Here is a 19660-nt window from a genome sequence, read left to right as displayed (position 1 = left end):
ATGCAACCAAATGCTGTCTTAACTCAAAATTATGGAATTGAGAAAACGCAATATGAATATAAAAAAAAAGCAAATATATTTACAGTTTATTACTTTACTACAAAAACATGTAGGTACAGTTATCAATCAAATAATCTCAGTGCAAAGTACTAAAACAACCGACCTCAAAAGTACGTGGAATTACACCTATTTGCCAAGTTTTATTGAAATATGGGGATGTTTAGTCCGCCACTATACAGGACTTGACACAGGAGATAATAAAAATCGGTTCTCACTACTCATAGTATATTGAGAGAGAAAAACGCCTTGAATTGGAGGATAGCAAAATTAGCCATTAAAATAATTGCTCCTTAAGTAAAATTTAGGCGCTATTTATGAAAATGAATGTTCATGCGTGATCAGCCACTCTTAGAGGTGGATTATTTTCTTCATAATGAAATGGGATCCATATGGAGGTACCCTCTTTCCAACAAAAAAGAATCATGAAAATCGGTTCACAAATACCGGAGTTACCGCGTAACATGAGAACTCCTCTTTTTTTGAAGTCGGTTAAAAAACAGAAACAATAAAGAAAAAGCACCAAAAACAATGATATTTAAATTTATAACCAAAACTTCTGGTTTCATTTAGTATTTCTTTTTAATTTTCAAATTGTGTTTTCTCAATTCCACAATTCTGAGTTACGACAGGATTTTAGGTTTCGTGTGCGTGTATGTGTCAGAGGGACGGGCGCAGTGGCAGCGACTCTCACATCTCAGCCATTTGAAGCTCTAAGGCTCAATTTATATTGCAGCTGACCGGATTGGAAGCGGATTTTAGATCGTATCTAGTTTGTTGACCATAAAGTTCATTATGCTATCATTATTTGCTTCTATTCCGTTTAACAGCAATATAAATTGCGCCTAAATGGCACTGCGACTATTACGGACAGACGTGTGTCGCTTACCACCATGCGCACGACTTGTTCGTCGCGTCGTGTCTTGGTATCATAAAAAAAAACATTAGAATAAAATAGGTATACAACCAATCGTTATTTTCCGTAAAACTGTAATAGCTCTGAAGCTTGATCTTTAGGAAACGATGCTGTATACGTTTTGGGTATAGCGCTAAACAATTTATGACGTTACAAGCTACCTGGCGCGTTGAATCAGCCAACGTTGATGACGTCACAAACCGCGATCACGTAGCTCAGTCACTCATAACGTATTAGATGCAATTTCCTTGTTTCTGTCTAGGACATAGTGAGTGTTATATGAATTATTAATGTTAAGGCACATTGTGCCATTAGCTGCTCATTGGATACTGTGGCTTGTAATAATAATAACACTCGTAAAATGTTTATTTTTGTAATACAATAAACTTTACATTATCAGTGGATGGTACCTCCTATTAAGCTTATCAAGCTTGTATCCAGGAGGCACCGCTCTTCCGTAGCTGTAAATGCACATTTTACATTTTGAACTAGTACTTAATTTAATGTTTAATTTCAATTTTAATTTTTACATTTAAAAACATTCTCAAAACAAACAATTTTTAACATTCTTATCTTCTAATTTTAAATTTAATTCTAATCTTAAAACGTATGGGTATGTATGTATGTATTAACCTGTTGCCATAAACGAAGAGTGTAGTGTTTATAAAGCAAGTGTTCTAGTGGATCTTCGGTTTCCTAAATATCTTAGGTAAAAGCAAATTGAGAGAGCCATACGGAACACTCCCATGGATTTTAAACATCCAAGTACGCAGTATGTTTTTCATCATTATCTTCAATCCATTTATACGTTCACTCAGGCGAAGGTTTTAGGTCATAGTCTGCCACGCTGGTCCAATGCAGTTTGGTATAACACATTTTCCGAGGGTTGTGAATCTTTTTCGAAGTGCAGGGGTTGTGTATCTTTTTCGAAGTGCAGGTATCACCACAATGTTTTACTTCATCGAAGAGCTCATGGTAAATTTTATACATAATTTACGAGAACATCAGAGGCGCGCGGCCGGCATCGAACCTACGGCCGCTGACCATTAGGCTTCCACTTCTTTTTTTTCACCTTCTGCTTCTGTTTTTGTATCACGGCAATCAATAACAAGTATCGCGCATCAATATGTTATTTTAATAACGGTCCAAAGGCCAAGTGTAAAATTGAATCAGCTGTTGGCGTTACCCAGTTGTATGAAACAAAGTCGTCAACTCAGGCAGGTGGGCGTTGTGCCATGGAAGCACATACTGTAGAGATCGCATATCTGTCCCTATATTGTGCGCTTTCGCCAGCTGGTCGTAATTGCACGACTTTTCTTCCGATTTAAATTCAAATTATCTTTGTTGTACCTATCGTATTTGACACAGTCTCTGACACCAACATTTCATATTGTAAGTGGGGTCTTCACTTTATTGTCGCTACCGCTGAATTCATTACAACTAAAATATATTTTTTAGTATCCAACTTGAGGACTTCTTCATCCAAGTTGTTAGTGCTTTCATATCATGAAATAAGAGCTTCAAAACAGAATAAAAAGCAGTGTAGTTCGTACAGCGTTAAAAGGCGCTAATGACTCCATTTTCAATTCAATGTAGGTTTTTTAAAATTTTCCCTTAAAATTACACTGACTCTGACTGTATATGTTTAGTAACAGCACGTTGGTATTAAAACAAAACTTATTAATGGAAAAGCAATTCTATGGCACTTGTGATAAGGATATTTGAAAGTCCAAAGGAGCATACTGTTGACTGAACATACCTGGATGTGTTGGGTGCCAAGAAACAGATAGATATAAGTTGTACAACAGTAGCTGTTTACACAGTATAGCTGTCTATACCCCATATCTCAACAAAGTATTAAAAGTATGAGTACATATACGTAGTTTACAATATACGTACGTAGAACATTGAAAATTGAACGCAGCTGCAATAGACTGTATCTGTAAGACAAAAGTGAATGACGAGAGTGATGGAGATGAATGAGAGCGAGTGAATGAGAGAAGGGAGGCACAATGGTGGTGGGCAGCGTTATTACTCGTTGTTTTTTTATGCTTCTTCAAAAATAAAAAGATGTTTACCCTTAACTGCTCTGATTTTATTTCAATCGGAAAAATCCAACATATTACGTAGGTATTTGTTTTTGGCGTAGGTATAATGGTAGGTATGTTTTCGGCGAGGCCACACAAAGGCCCTCGCTGAGCAGCGCGATTTACGGCGCGTCGCCCGCGCTGTATTTCGGGCATTGCCGAATACATAAACGCACATAACGTTTAAAATGGATACGGCATTTTTATCAATGCACATACGATAGACATTGACTTTACAAAATCACTACGCGGCACCTTAATCCTTACATTTTGTTTTCCCAAATTTTTGTTTTTGTTTCTGCGTAATTTTTAGGTATCGAAAGTTTAATCTATAGATTATGTAGATAGGTATGTATCACAGTACATTGCTTTGATACTGAGTTTCCCGAATAACTACTAGATAATGTAATATAAAAAAATGAAGTCGAGCGCGCGATAACACCTTTTGTATTCATACAAAAAACGATAACGCACAGCAGACGTATGTAGATATACAAATTATGGTTATGACGATTACAGACTATTATGCATAAATGCATTGTGTATTCGACTGTTATATGTACTGTATTAAGGTATTTTTAGTTAAAAATGAGAAAGATTAAGGAACTTTCTCAGCCAGTGATAAAGAACATTCTCTGTTAATCGTTATATGTACCTATTTATATATAATTCATATACGATATAAGTATCATATACGATACACGTCGCTCAGTGAGCTATGGAAAGGTTTTTGCTGGGTATCTCGTTAAGGAACAAAGTCCGGAACGAAGTTAGACTAAAGTTGTGGACATCGTCCAGAAATGTAGCAAGCTGAAGTGGCAGTGCCCTGGCCACATCTGTTGCAGAACCGATGAGCGATGGAGTAGACATGTTCTCGAGTGGAGACCGCGTCTCGGCAAACGTAACTTAGGACGTCCCCTGTAAGATGAACCGACGATCTGAAGAAGGTCACGTGTAGTTGTTGGATGCGGAAAACGGGTAATCGGGCACTATAAAAGGAAATACATATTCGAAGAGAACGAACGATATTAGCCGAATGACCGTTCTTTTTAACCATAAACAAAAATCGAAACTTAGATAATGTTTTTACTATTACTTAAAAATGTTTATTTATTTATTTATCGTTCACCACTCGAAGCTTTGTGCTCGAAATTTGGCAGTCTATATTTGGGCGGTGATACATTCAAAATTTATTGATCTTCATGCAGTTAATGCGTGAAGTCGTCATCCGAGACCTCGACTCCTTGAAATTAATAATGACTTCATGCATTAACTGCACACATGCAGTCAAGATGTTAGCAGTCGTAGACGGTTAGGCAGTATAAATACCGCATCTATCATTATGTACATCTCAGCACGCGTTCTCTAGTGATTTTGTTATCGGCGACGCGGTGCGGCGCGGCACCCCCCGGCGACATCCGACGCCGCGCGCCATTACCGCGCCCCCCTCAAGCCATACACCCCCCTTGCCCCCGCCGCACCGCTCACACTCATTAGCTCGATGGCGCGAGACCGCCTGCACCCGACCCTACCAACCAACTTGAATTTTTAGACGTTCTATATATACTTACATACACATCATATTATATAGCTATCCAGTGGAAAGCGAAACCTAGTCTATGACTGTAATGTACTTACAGGATGTTACGAATTCATCAAGAGTTCAAAAACACTATATACAGAGTGCACCTATAACGTCCGACCATATCACCGCTGTCCTCTTTGATTTGTATCTGAGTAAAATATCCCGTCTTCAAAAACGACCATTATCAAATAATCATTTCAACCTGTACAAGATAGTGATACAATAAATTTGATGCATTTGTCCTCGACAAATATACATGGCGAAATACCAACAACCTCTTAAGGCTATTTTACTAACATCAACTTATGTTCCATGAATTTTAAATAATTTGTTAGTTTACTTCCATAGAAAAACTAAAATGTTTAAATTGGTCACTCAACAACAAACAACAAAACCGGGAGTCGTCTTAGAGGACGTTTACACGTTTGAACATACTACCTTACTACCACATGCAGATTTAAAAGTGTCAGATAGTACATCAAAAACTGAAAAGTTTATGTTTGGTTAATTTATCATGTTTTTTTTTAAAGTCACGGACGCGTTGCCAGGTTGTTAGTATTTTAAAAATAATCCTGTATAAACGGTTTCGGTTCATGCGCTGGGCGCTTGGATGAGGAGGTCCCGGGTTTGATTCTTAGTAGGACCAATGAGACCAAGTGACAGGACGAACAAGTAGTGATAGACACGCCTGTCCATAACATTTGCAGTACCACTCAGAGGTTTAAAAGATCTCAGGGGCACTGCCACTGCGTCCGTCAACCTGAGACATAAGTTGACAAGTCCCTGTGCCTGCAAATACACATGTACCCTTATTACTGCTTGGCGGCAGAAATAGATAAGTTGGCAGTACTTCCCTGGACGAATTCTTTCAGAAGGAGCGCTGCTGCTACTAAATATCGTATCGGGGGTTTGTTAATTTTTAATTTAATTCGTTATTACTTTACACGAAACTTCAAAAGTAAACATGTTCGTAAGTCTACCTTTTTTGCATATCGCACTGCTATTAGAACAGTACAATTTTTATATTTAACCCGTGGATGAGAAAAATTGTCAGCAATAGTTTAAGAAAGTAATACATTCAAAAAGGTTTACTTACATCTAGGCAATACATTACCTATTAGATAGACATACGTATTATTTATTGCACCCTCTTTCCTATTGTTTTAAAGATTGTCTAAAGCTGGATTTACATTTGTCTGACGTGTAGCGTCGTGATGCGTCAGAACGGTATTGGTTTTATACATTTAATATGGTTAGATTTATATTAGTGAGTCGCAATCCGACGCGACAGCTTGTGTAGTGTGTTTGGAACCGATACCGTTCTGTGCGTCACGGCATGACACGTCAGACAAATGTAAATCTGGCATTACCACCCCGAGGTTTTTCAAAAAATAAAAAGTAAAATACCGAAGTAACCTTTAAGAGATTGTTACTTAGCAATAAGTCAGCCAATTGTATCATAACTTTTGTTTCTCACAAGTTCTATTCATATTCTTTGTATTATGTTCTTGTATTCAACATACAACGTTTGTATTGTATTGTTTCGTACTGTATTGCGTTCTTAGATCATAGAAAGTAATGTATTCTTCAGTGTTAAGAAGAAATTTTCATACCAAAAATTGTACTTGAAAAACGCAAGCTACAAGGGCTAGTAGACATCACGTGGCTAGCATAGTCGCAGGGATCGTGATGTCACTCGCACTAGCCTATCTCAGATAATATAGAACAATGTAAATAGGTATTGTAGAGTTCACATGCGATAGTTTCTACACCTTCCTGTCCTTTTCGGAGTTTATCGTAGTTGATCTATTCTACAAAATATTCAAATAAAATTTGTCTCGATGTCTCGATTCGATAGGTAAGAGTAGCGATGATTTTTGATGAAGCTTTTAATCATACGTGAGAGCAGCAAGATATAGAGTTCTTAGGTATTGTTATACATAGCAAATGAAAATATTTTTTTGGATGTATATAGCGTATATTTGTATTTTCGAAGAAACCACTTTTTCGGGCCCTGTACCTATAAAGGGCCAAAATCCAAAATAACGTCAATTTTTTAATGTACTTAAGTGATTTTCAGCTTTCTAATTTGTGACTTCAGTGCAAATGAGAATTGATATTTAAAAGTGATATAAGGCCTATATTTTGTTTGGTTATATACTCGATGCAAAAATCATATTGTGGAGGTACGTAGTTCGCGAGCTTGCTGCGAGCGGAACGCGCGCTGTTTGCAGTGAGTCGACGATAACCAGAGGTCTGAGTGTAAATTTGTAATATTTCAACCATTAACATTAACTACCGTATTTGCTTTAAGATTTTTATTTAGATCTTCATTATATATTTATAAGGTTTAAATTATAACCTTAACGCAAACGAAATAGTTAAGTTTACATACTTGGTACTTGGTACTTGGTGCAACGGGCTGGTATCCGCAACTCGACGACAAAGCGCCCATTTTGCGTACTAAGTTTACATATTTGAAAACTTGCACCAAGGCACCAGGTACTCATTCTAGCGAGTGAAGACTATTTCTCGTGTACACACTAGAACCTCGTTACTGTATCTGTCACGTTGCAGTTACAACTCGCTAATGAGTACCCGGCTTTAAAAATCATTTTACGCATTCACAGAAATAGTTCTTTTACAGTAAGAAATCCATTTCACTTGACATCTTTATATTATGTATATATTACCCGAAAGTGCATTTCGTAATGCCGTATCTGACAATCGTTGTAGATACGTACCTACTTATATGATAATTTACATTGGCCCAGCCTTCGTCTAATCAATGTTTCGTTTAGTCTTTAGTATGCGAGAAACTCTAGCGACACCTTTGCCACTGGATTAGTTGAAACCAGACTCTAACGACAATCGATAAGGTGGAATTTACTGTCGTCGATGAACAACACAATAAGTTTCTCTGTAATTGTTATCGTGACACGCGAGTGCAGGGCCGCGATGGCGTCTCCGGTCTGGGTTTCTCCCATTTTGTCCTTTATTTTAGTGAATGTAATGGACATTTTTAATAAATGGTCCTTTTTATTTGTCTATCGTCAAATAAAAGGGAAGGTATTTATTGATGTCCCTTTCGTAAGTATGCATTGTAATTATCATCACTTTACTGGATGAAGGTCTTTATGTCTTCTAAATGATCGCGTACAGGATCAAAAGCATATTAAGTTTTACACTTCGGATTTTGAAGTAACCTTATCGCAAGTGGCGTAGAGTCGAATTTAAGCGTTAAGTGTCAAATTTAACGTGCTATTAACCCTGTACGGTTCAAATGTCCAACGTCTCGTTACATAAAGCTGAGTTATTTTTATTATGATTTTGTCACACGTTAATCAAAATTAGTGACCAAAAAAGGTGTTTTTTTTAATTGAGAACCTCCTTCTTTGAGTGAAGTCGGTTAAAAATAAGGTTTTGTAATCACTGTTTTCTTTCTTATTTCAACCAACTAAATATAATTCTATAACTTTGTTTCCTCGAGGTTGTGAATGCTTTGAGACCTCTATCTTACAGTGGAATATAATTTAAGTCGATGTAGTCCGACGACGCGTAATAAATAGGCAGGTATCTTCAGTATAGTTTTACAAAACAACGTTTACATATTTTCATCGTTTTTTAAATTCTGAATTGAAATTAGTGGAAATAAGAAAAACCCTACCGCGAATGCACAGCGAGGTCGTCTGATGCGCTGTTATCGACAGCTACCAACAACATTTGAAAATAAACCTTCTTGTCATACAATTAACGCTTGCTTTCAATCGCGCTAACCACCTCGTGCCGAATCGTAAATCATCAGAGGACAACGAGAATCGGCATCTAATCTGGTAATTAGTGCGCACTGATGGTAAGCAGTGATATAGATGGTCGAAAGGTTATTAAGTTCCGAAAGTTATCTCTTTATTTATAACAACAATAAATAGGTATGTTACGATTATAGAAGCGATAGACAACTCAACCATTAGAGAGCACGGGTTACTCCCGTTCTTGTCCGGTCAAATAAGTAAATATAAATACTCCATAAAATTAAGACGCATGATGCGAATGAAGCGTCATATTTGATATTGATTTGGTCCAATAACGCCACTTTTTAACCGACTTAAAAAAAGGAGAAGGTTCTCAAATCGACTGTGCTTTTTATGTGTATTGATGTATTACGTGATTGCTCTGGCATTTGTGAACCGATTCTGATGATTATTTTTATATTGGGAAGAGGATACCTCAGTATTGGTCCCATTTAAATCTGAAGAAAATATTCCTCCTCTAAGGGTGCCAAACTATGGTATGAATCCTGTTTCGCGTATTTTTCGGCAACGATTTCAATAACACTTCGCAAATAGTTTTTTTTATGATACCAAGTGATGGGACGCACAAGTCGTGCGCCTGTTGGTAAGCGACACGCCTGTCTATAACAGTTGCAGGGCCACTCAGAGCTTTAAATCACAAAGATCTGAGGTGCACTGCCTCTGCACCCATTACCCTGAGACATGACGACTGTGAACTGGCAATCGGTACGATCTCAATTTTGACAAATTAACAGTTGAAAAAAAAAATTGTTTGCGTCATTTACATAGCATCTGGTTTTGTAAATAAAAATACGTAGTTTTTAAATATTTTTATTACACATGTATATACGTACACTACGTATTTTTATTTAATAACCCGAATGCTATATAAACGGTTTTTTCTTCATCCTGTAAAGTTGTCAAAATTGAAATAGTACCGGTTGCCAGTTCACAGTCGATAAGTTGAAAAGTCTCATGTGCCTGTAATTTCACCAGCACCCCCATCCTTCAAAACGGGAACGCAGTAATGCTCACTTTACTGCTTGACGGCAGAAATAGGTAAAGTGGCAGTACTTCCCTGGAACTCTTTCATTTAGATGTAATTCTATGAAGTTTAAGGTCAGTTTAAAAAAAAAAAGATATTCATTAGTTGTTTCGGAGGGAATTTCGAACGAGAACGAGGGTGGATCCACAGATGTGTTATTTATTTCATGTGATATTATTACCGATTAATATTTGATTGCGATTATTAGTGTTATAATAACCCAATATGATTATTTTCTTTGTTTAATTGGAAATGTGGTTATTTGTGTCAAATTTATTTTATTTGGTGCCTAGTTGTGTAACTCCCACTTAATTTATTAGTATTTGAATTTAATAGTTGATTGACTATGTAACAAAATTTTCAAAAAGTTTCCGTTTCTGGTTTGACAGTATTGATTCTTGTTTAATTGAGAAGCAAGTATGTAAAAAAGAGTAGATATACTCATTGTTTTGTAATCTGAGCTATATCCCTGAAATTTTTGCTTGGGGTCTGGCCAACGAAATCTGGCACAGAGTATTTTTTCAAAATCTTATTACGGCAACACTATGTATCAGTCAAAAGTACTTTAACAGTTCATAATTTTAAAATTTCAGTGCGATTAGCACGAGCCCGAAAATAAAAAAAAATCTTAAAAATGATGGCTGATAAGTTCGATTGTCCTTTGATGTGAAAACTTAGTCAAAGGACAAAATCACTATTTATTATTATTGTAGCGAACCGCAGAAGTATACACAAGGCCGTCGTGCTAAGGTTAGTGAGAAATTGTCTTCATTTGATATTTGTATGCGCTGCAACTTAAACCTCATCGGGCTTATACTCGCGCGTGTAGAGACGGTTGAAGAGAGATAATTCGTAGTGACGTCATTTTCGAGACAAAATTGACAGTTCGAAGAAGAGATAACTTTTATCTTCGGGCTCATTCTAATCTATCCTTTAAGGTTCTAAGTCTGCTGTTTGCCTGACTGCATAGTGTTGCAAGCACAAGATTCTCAAATTTGCCGCACTTTTTTTATGCCAGATTTCGTTAGCCAGATTCTAGCTACATAGTCAGATTCTAGCTACAATATTTCGCAAAACTAAAGATTTCTAGGTTTATTGTCATCAATTTGTAGAATTTTCGTTAAAATATGCCATTATGGTAATAACATACGATTTTTGTCTTTAAATAAAACCCGAAAATTATGGCGTTTCCGTAATGGTACGCGATTTCCAACTTTTTTAGTCACGAAAGAAAAGTTTTTTGCAGGGAAATAAAGTTTTTTTCATGTTTTTATGATAGAACCAATTAGAAAATGGTATTTACAGATCAGAAACAAAAATCCTTTACATGGTGTTATTTGTGTTAATACTCGAATATACTTAAAATATTGTGATTATAGTATTCCAATTCATGACGGGCCATTGTAGAGTAACAGCGGGGTCTATGTATGCCGAGTCATGGACACTTTTTGCTTTTTATTACTTATTTATTTTAAAATTGATTTTCTTTTCTGTTTTCTGTTTTTGTTGTGTTACGAAGGAATTATGTAATTTTTTTTATGATTTGTTTGTAGTTTATGTATTTCGCATGTCAAATAAAGCTGATTTAATTTTTTTGTTTTTAAAGACCTCACTTTGCAGATTTAATATTGCGAGGTTCCGAAATGACGAATAGTGAATTTTATCATTAAAATTTCTGTGATCGAGACCCTAGTACGAGTGACGGCTTGCTTAGCGGTGTTTAGCACGAATGCTGATTGAGGACTTGGAGGTTGTGAACTTTATTTGACTTGCAGATATAATTAAGATTTTTTCCTTCTACGAGAGGTGTTGAAATGTACAAAACTTTAAAATTTTGGACTTGAAGTCATAAGTGCATGCCTGCAAAGGGACTCGAACCGTCGACCTCTCGATTGAAAAGCAACTTAACTGCCTCGGTGGCCGAACGTTTACCACGCAGAGGTCTCAGGTTCGAGTCCCGGGTCGGGAGAAATATTTGTGTGGCCTACATTTATTTGTCTCGTGAGTTTGGGTGTAATTTGTAGTTGTATATGAGTGTGTCCATGGCACCCGCGACACAGGATTTCCCTAGTGCGCGGCTATGATGAGTGTGTGCGTTATTATTACTATTATTTAGTTCTTAAGTTTTCGCAATAGTTACACATAGGAAATGAAACTATTTCTCCGGATTTAAATCGCGTGTATTTTATTTTTCGAACTAATGGTCACCGTTGAGTCATGGTCACAAAAAACACACAGTTAACAAAGTGCCGGGTTTAAACCCGGGCGCTTGTCCATCTCTGGATAGAAACATAACTTGGAGGTAGTAAAAAGCAACGCAATCTTTGAGTTTAAATTTAAGCCAGTTAAGCACTAAGTGGCAATTAGAAGTACATTACCAGGCTTGATTGATAAGTGATATTCTATTTTTGGATTTGTCAAACTAAACAAGCAATGTAATTCTAATTAATACGTATATAATGGCTCCAAAGTTGTAGAGAGAATCAGAATACGCAAAACAAGACGCCAAACTTCCAGTATGAGTGCAGCCGGAGCAAAAAGTACCAAATTGGCTGTGGTTTATAAACAATCCATTTTGGAGAACTCGTCAGGAAAGTTTGTATGAATGTGAACAATATTGAAGTTATGCAGTTATAACTACATGTACGTACATCTGAGTTTCCCATTTACCTTGATTGTAGGTCAAGTCCTGTACGCTATTTTGCATTGCTATTTACCGCGACCGCAAGTTGACGTCATTGCGTTTACACCTTTATAAGTACTGGTATACTCGAACATACCTTGTAGCATATGCTTGCTACGTAAATACAATAATATATGTATCAATCTATACTTACACTACACTTTGATCAACTTTTAATTAAATAGAATAGATTATGGCATTTGTTATTGTACCACTATTATAATAAGTGCAAATAAATATATATAAGCTGGTAACAAATTAATTACGGATAATTTTAAAATCTACAATCAAATATTTGAAATATTAATCAATAACACTTTTTACGTGATTTATAAATTTTACTTTCCTGTAAAAAAACCATTTAGAAAAAAAAAGATGAAGCACTGTGAAATTCTGTTCTATTTTAACAGTGAGGTGAGCAGTGATAGTTAAAACGTTTCAGAAGATAACATTGAAGATGTTTTTGTCACTAGTAGTATTGTCATTAATAGGAGAGTTTAGTAATGAACTTATTTTCTTAAATTCAAATAACTAATACACACATTTTATGTGCAGTAGAGCTCCTTGTGAAACAGTTCGTCCAGGGTAGTACTGCCACCTTACCTATTTCTGCCGCCAAGCAGTAATGTGAGCATGTACTGCTGAAATTTCAGGCACATGAGACTTGTCAACTATGTCTCAGGGTGACGGGCGCAGTGGCAGTGCCCCTCAGATCTTTATGTTTTAAAGCACTGAGTGATACTGCCACTGTTATGGATAGGCGTGCACCGCACAGGTACGCGACTTGTTCGTTCCGTCATTTGGTCTCATAAAAAAACACATTTGTTGCGATTATCTAACTTCAAAGTGATTATATTAATGTTGGCTCCAAAAGTAACTCGTACGTTATTTGTCAGCACACCGTATAAGGTCCAAAGGCTTTGTACACGAAAAAAGATGATTCGTTAAAAGTATTTGTTTAAGTACCTACTTAACATTTATAATGAATTAGCTGATTTTTGCATTGGACTCCTCGTGGTAAAAATAATGTTTAGTTAATAACGAAACCAAATATTAGTGCCGTAATTTAAAATAGTGGAATTGAGGAAAAACGATTTGAAAGTTCAAAAAAATACTGAATGGAATAAAAAAAGTTATAGTTCATTTATAAATGGGTAACTAAATTTTATGCACAAATAAAAATAATCCTGTTATTCGTAATAAGATCCATTCAATAATTTAAAAAAAAAATAGCGAAAGGGCTTTGATCTTTCAAGTCTTGTTTTCTCAATTTCACCATTTTTGGGTTACGACAATATTTCGCTTCATGTGCGATGACTTTACGTTCTTTTGCAATTGTAAAATATAACGAAAGACCAGATAAGCTATTGCGAAATGTAAATAAATAATTTCATCGTCGTTCCGCATTTGACGAAGTTTGTACGAAAGGAGTTCTACGTATCTAACCTTTGGGTCCACCGGCGTGCTCTTCTTAACGTCACGAACAATATAAACTTTTATAATAAAATCATAAAACAGATGACAAACCAGTTCACAAAAGCTCGTTGAAACTTTAGACGCGCATTGTCCATTTTGAGAACATATTTTATTAGATTTTTTTATTTCGTCACCGCCAACAATTGAAAGGGTCATCCCGGAATTGAACGTGCTCAGCCCTCTGAGACCAAGACCCTTTTTGTTCTACGAATTTGTGTGAATTGTCATCGTTAGTCTCCCGAGTCAGTTATTGCATCGTACAAAAACATTTGAATGCGTTTTATACCAAACGTGAACATTTTACATAGGTAAATAATAAATAAATAACGCACACACCCAACATAACCCAGCATTACAACACTAGGGAAACCCTGTGTCGCAGGTACCATGGACACAGACGTAGACAATCACAAATTACACCCAAACTCACGAAAGAAATGAATGTGAGCCATACAAATATTTCTCCCGGCCCGGGAATCGAACCTGGGACCTCTGCGTGGCAGTCCGGCATGGTAAACGTTCAGTCAAGGAGGCAGTTTATGGAATTTACAGAGGAGGTATCAAGAATCTAAATTAAGATTAACTTACTTGTTCATATGGTATCATCATCACCAATTAACACACGTCTATTGCTGGACATGAGACACGACTCCAACTTTTTTTTTTATAATAAGTAACAGGACGAACATGTCGTGCGCCTGGTGGTAAGGTACACGCCCGTCCATAACAGTGTGCCGCACAGAGCTTTAAATCGCAAAGATCTGAGGGGCACAGCCATTGCGCCTATCACCCTGAGACATTAGTTGGCAAGTCCCTCAAGAACAAGTCTGTTCCATCGGCCATCAGCCCTCCTACAGACATTTCCGACCCACCGCCACTTAAACTTATTGATTTTAATTTATTAAGTATATTGGAAACAAATTATTGAAGAAAAGCTTTCAAAGATTTCTCACAGATGGCGCTACGAAAAACAAAGATCTGCAACAAGCAAATAGAAAAATTCGTAAGGTCCGCCAGTTCGTCCCGTAGTTAAGTTGGCATAGCATCTGCCACGGTTTGCTGGAAGAAGTTGGTTCGAATCCAACCGGATCGAAGCAATTTTTTCTAAGTGTTCGATCTTTGTATTAATAATTTTTACTGACTTTCTCGGGCTAGGTCGGTCACTTTAGATCTCTGACGTATGACTTCATTAGGAATTCGGTCCATCATAGAAATCCCAAGCGTAGCTCGCTCCTTTACACGATGAGCGACTTTAAACTTGTAGCTGGTGAAATTACAGGCACATGGGACTTGTCAACTCATGTCTCAGGGTGACGGGCGCAGTGGCAGTGCTCCTCAGATCTTTGTGATTTAAAGCGCTGAGTGGCACTGCAACTGTAATGGATAGGCATGTAGCTTACCATCAGCCACACAGTTCGTCCCATCACTTGATATTATAAAAAAAATGAGCTCTGTTGCTAATGTCCAAGTCACGGCTCTGTAGGACATAACTGGTAGAACGCATTCTTCTCGAAGCTTGCCAAGTTGGATATTTTGGTTAATGTAGACGTATTTGTGCAAATGGTTTGAAAAGTTGAAAATAATAAATACCTATAGCGAGAGTCTTTCTTTAGTAAAAATTGTACTTCATGTACTTAACACATCCTTCTGATGGTGTCAGCTTGTAAATTAAGACCTTACATTCGCCATTTAGTGGAAAAACGAAGTGAGAATATAAAATAGTCACGTTTTATTTAAATAAATAAGAGTTAGACATAAAGTAACATATTTTAACATCGATTTTTTTTCTTTACATTAGGGATTATAGATGTAATTTATTGACATGGAAAGTAGAGCGCATGAAAAGGGACAGATTGTTAGCTAAACTTTAACCGATAAATGTGAGTCTCGACTCGTTGTTAAATATTTACGGTCCATGTATCTCTGTTGAAGTACATAGGTTGATAACATTGTTAAAAACTTGCTAATGATCGCTTATCCATTCTGCTGTGAAAGGTAAAAGTTTTCTAACGGAAATTGTTACCTGTTCTGACTGCAATAACTCGGAGCGAGCTATCAATTCTTGCAAGTGATCTCAACTTGTGCTTTAATGTACAAGAGTAAAGGGTGTTCAAAATTGAATACTGAATTGTTCATGAAAGTATTTAATTGTAATGTTTTATGGATTTATATAAGTGTGATGAGCGCCCGGGGTCGGATTAAAGTAAGATCCAAATGTCTGACCAAAGTTTTTTTTATGATAGAAGTGATGGGACGAATTTGGTTGTGCGCCTGGTGGTAAGCGACTCGTCTATCCATAACCATTGCATTGCCACTCAAAGCTTTTAATCGCAAATAGCTGAGTGGTATTCCATTGCACGAAACCTTAGACCTTTTTAATTTAAAGCTCTGAACGGCACTACACCTGTTATAAATAGACAGGCGTGTCGCTTACCACCAGGCGCACGACATGTCCGTCCCGTTACTCGGTATCATAAAAATAAACCGGAACGCAGCAATGTTTACATTGTTGATTGGCGGCAGAAACAGGACGAATTCCCTGGACGAACTCTTTCACAAAGTAAGTACTCTTCATATCCTCTGTAGTATGTCTGGTGTACTCTGGGCAACGATCAGCGAGTACTAAATCCTTTCATCACGATGGTAAGCATGTCCCACTCATCAGCATGGCTCACCAGTAGCAGCACCACGTCATTAGTAGTAAGAAAGAAAGAAAGAAAGAAACGTTTATTCAGCCAGCATCACACATTGCCAGTATACAAAGAGTTACAGTTACGAGCTGAAATAGATCCAAACTCAGCATATGTCACAGCTCAATTGCTGTAACGCTGGTTAGTAGTACCCGTATTACTAGTGACGTGTGTGGCTATAACTTCTGGGCTACAACCACAATAATATAATGCATACCATCGATACGAAAAAAGAATAACACATTCGACTCATCCGTAGAACAAAGACCTATGTGCTACAATGCTTATTTTCAGGACATTGTACATTTCGTTCGTTGTTCTTTGTTGTGGATATCAGATTGACCAGTGTTCGATTTCATATTTCCGAAACGAAATGCGATATAAAAATTCTGAAAACACATGTCGATTAGCCTTATTTTGAATAACGAGATTATAAAATTGTAAAATGCATTAAATAAAAAAAAATGAATTTGTCCTATTTTCGCTGTATAATCACACTGGACTCTGTTCAAATGTTTAATCATTTGTTGGTATTAATTGCAACACAACAGTTTTTGAGTGCATATAGATTAGTTTAAGGAATAGGTATATTTGTGCCGCGATTTTATGTGCGTGGACCCAGGTAAATAACCATTTTATTTTAGCGCACAGAATTTATTGAAACGAATTAATTTATTTCAATTTACGTTCTCCGAACAAAAGTGTACTCTTTAACTTTCGAGTTCAACCCTGTGCGGGATTCTCGTTTAATTTTCTACCAGCATAAAGTGGGACCTGTTGCCCGCGTGTTGTTTGTGCGTTTACGAGGTTCGTTTCTCTAATTAAGCGGCTTTACGAGCTTTTGTTTTGCCTTTACAACGCACTCAACAGCCGCCAGGAGTTCTCAGGTAACGGGTGACACGTATTTCATAGATTGAGATATTCAGTTTTGCTTATCCCCTTTATCGCTAAAGTTAGCTTTGTTGTAAAACCTTTTGTGTTATTGAATCATAAGGTTATAGTTTTTTTTCTGCGTCAGTTTCTATACACACATTGGTTTATCATTATCGAAACTTCAAATTGCAATATTTTAAGTAACACGGAACGCGAATAACGTTTTGACGATATTAATGTAGCATTAAGTGGTCATTATTGATTTGAGATATTTTTATAGGAGCTAGTCGAGACATGTCAAAAACTCCTGCTAAAATGTAGCGAATTTCACCCCAATGGTAGACTCTGAAACCAGCTCAAGTGGAGATTCTTTATATCTATGTAATAGATATAACTGCAGACTATGTTATGTAAGGCTAAATTACGATGTAATGTAAATCAATTAAGTTTTTTTAAATTTTATATTCTTTTTCTTTAGTTCACATACATTATACGTCATTTTAGAAGTAGTAGAGCTCCTTGTGAAAGAGTTAGTCTGAGGAAGTACTAACTTAGTTATTTCTGCCGCCAAGCAATAATAAAAATAAAAATTATTTTCAGACAAATTAAGTCCACAGCTGGTTAGTTTCACACCTTAATATCTATGTTATTAAGAACAAATATAAAATGCAAATGGCCGATCTATCGAGGTACACTTTTTCGATGTATCGACTGAAAATTACCTTGTCAATGCGGTCGGCAATCATCGTAAGGGTACCGTTGGCGCTCCCCCATATACGATGTATTTATTATTGATGCAGTCTTATTCGTAGTACGGCATAATCATGCGTTTCGATTTTGAAAGGTAACAGTGCTGATTTAATTACAGATACATGGGACTTATCAACTTTATGTCTCTGGGTGACGGACGCAGTGGTAGTGGTCCTCAAACATTTTTTTATAACATCAAATGACGGGACGAACAAGTCGTGCGCCTGATGGTAAGCTACACGCCTGTCCATAACAGATACAGTGTTTAAATTACAAAGATCTGAGGGGCACTACCACTGCGTTCGTCACCTTGAGACATAACGACTCATCCGAAGAACAGAGTCCGATGTGATTATATGGCGAAAAGAGAATAAATACATAATTTCGTTATTCAAACTAAGACCTATGTAAAGGTGTTTTGAGAATTTATATATCTAATTTCGTTTCGTATATATAAAATCGAACAACGGTCGATCTGACATCCACAGCGAAGAAGAACGAACGAAATGTCCTGAGAACAAGTAGTCTGGCACATACATCTTTGTTCTACGGATGAGTCGATAAGTTGACAAGTCTCATGTGCTTGTAATTTCACCAGCACCCTTACCATTCAAAACCGGAACACAGTAATGCTGACATTACTGCTTGGCCGCAGAAATAGGTAAGGTGGCAGTACTACCCTTTATGTATAACCTTTGCGATTTAAAGCTCTGAGTGGCATTGTAACAGTTGTGGGTCGACGTATCGCTTACCAACAAACCCGTCGTTCGTGCCGTCGCTTGATGTCATAAAAATACATAAAGATGCCAATAATCCTTCGTAATATGACAGTAATTACATGATATTTTCGCAAACTTTATTTTAATTCAACCTAGCAGCTACTAAGAGCAATCTGAGAGTAACAAGCACATAAAGTGCAGTGAACAATGGGAGTTGGCCGGTCCCTTCCCATGGGTTTTTACGCACAAAGATAATTTACAACTCAGCATGGCGGTGCCGTTGCGCTCGCGCCGTCCGCCGCCGCTATCGCCGACCGTCATCAACGCTTGTTACGCGAATGGGATAAAGTTCAGATGATATTGGATGGAGTTTATGCAACTGGGAAGCAAAGCCATAAAATAAATACTACGGTTTGTGAGGATAGTTGTCTTTATTAAGTATTATTTGAAAATATTTTGTGAGTTTTTTTATTCATCAAATAAAATGACTGTTGATGAATTAAAATTATATTTATTATTTAAATATTCAAATATATTAATCTAGTTGTTAGGTTTTCGCAATTGATACATATTGGAAATGATACTATTAACAACTCAACATTTCGAGATCTTTATAGGTCCCATTGTCATGGCTGTCTATACTGGAATACTAAAATAATACTAAATAAGCTACTAAATAAGCAGTCGAGCTTCTTGTGAAAGAGTTCGTCCAAGGAAGTACTGCCACCTTACCAATTTCTCCCGCCAAGCAATAATGTGAGCTTTACAGCGTTCAAGTTTTGAAGGGTAAGGGTGTTGGTGAAACTACAGGCACATGGGACTTGTTAATTTATGTCTCAGGTGACGAGCACGGTTGCAGTGCCCCTCAGATCTTTGCGATTTAATGCTCTTAGTGGTACTGCAACTGCTGTGAATGCTTATTCATCTCGACACTTGGTTTAATAAGGAAAAAAAAATAACAATCAAAATTGATACGAAAATTAGGCAG

The 19660-nt window shown here is 36.8% G+C and overlaps 1 protein-coding gene across 1 annotated transcript in view; it reads left to right on the top strand.

Moving 5' to 3' along the window:
• The window catches only part of LOC113240255 (dynein regulatory complex subunit 7), a 205385-nt gene that overhangs the window by 10173 nt on the left and 175552 nt on the right, over positions 1-19660 (top strand). The window lies entirely within an intron of this gene.

The sequence above is a fragment of the Hyposmocoma kahamanoa genome, unplaced genomic scaffold, assembly GCF_003589595.1.
Source record: "Hyposmocoma kahamanoa isolate Upper Pololo Valley unplaced genomic scaffold, ASM358959v1 129, whole genome shotgun sequence".
In the NCBI taxonomy this organism is placed as follows: domain Eukaryota; kingdom Metazoa; phylum Arthropoda; class Insecta; order Lepidoptera; family Cosmopterigidae; genus Hyposmocoma; species Hyposmocoma kahamanoa.
This window is presented reverse-complemented; position numbering and strand designations above follow the sequence as displayed.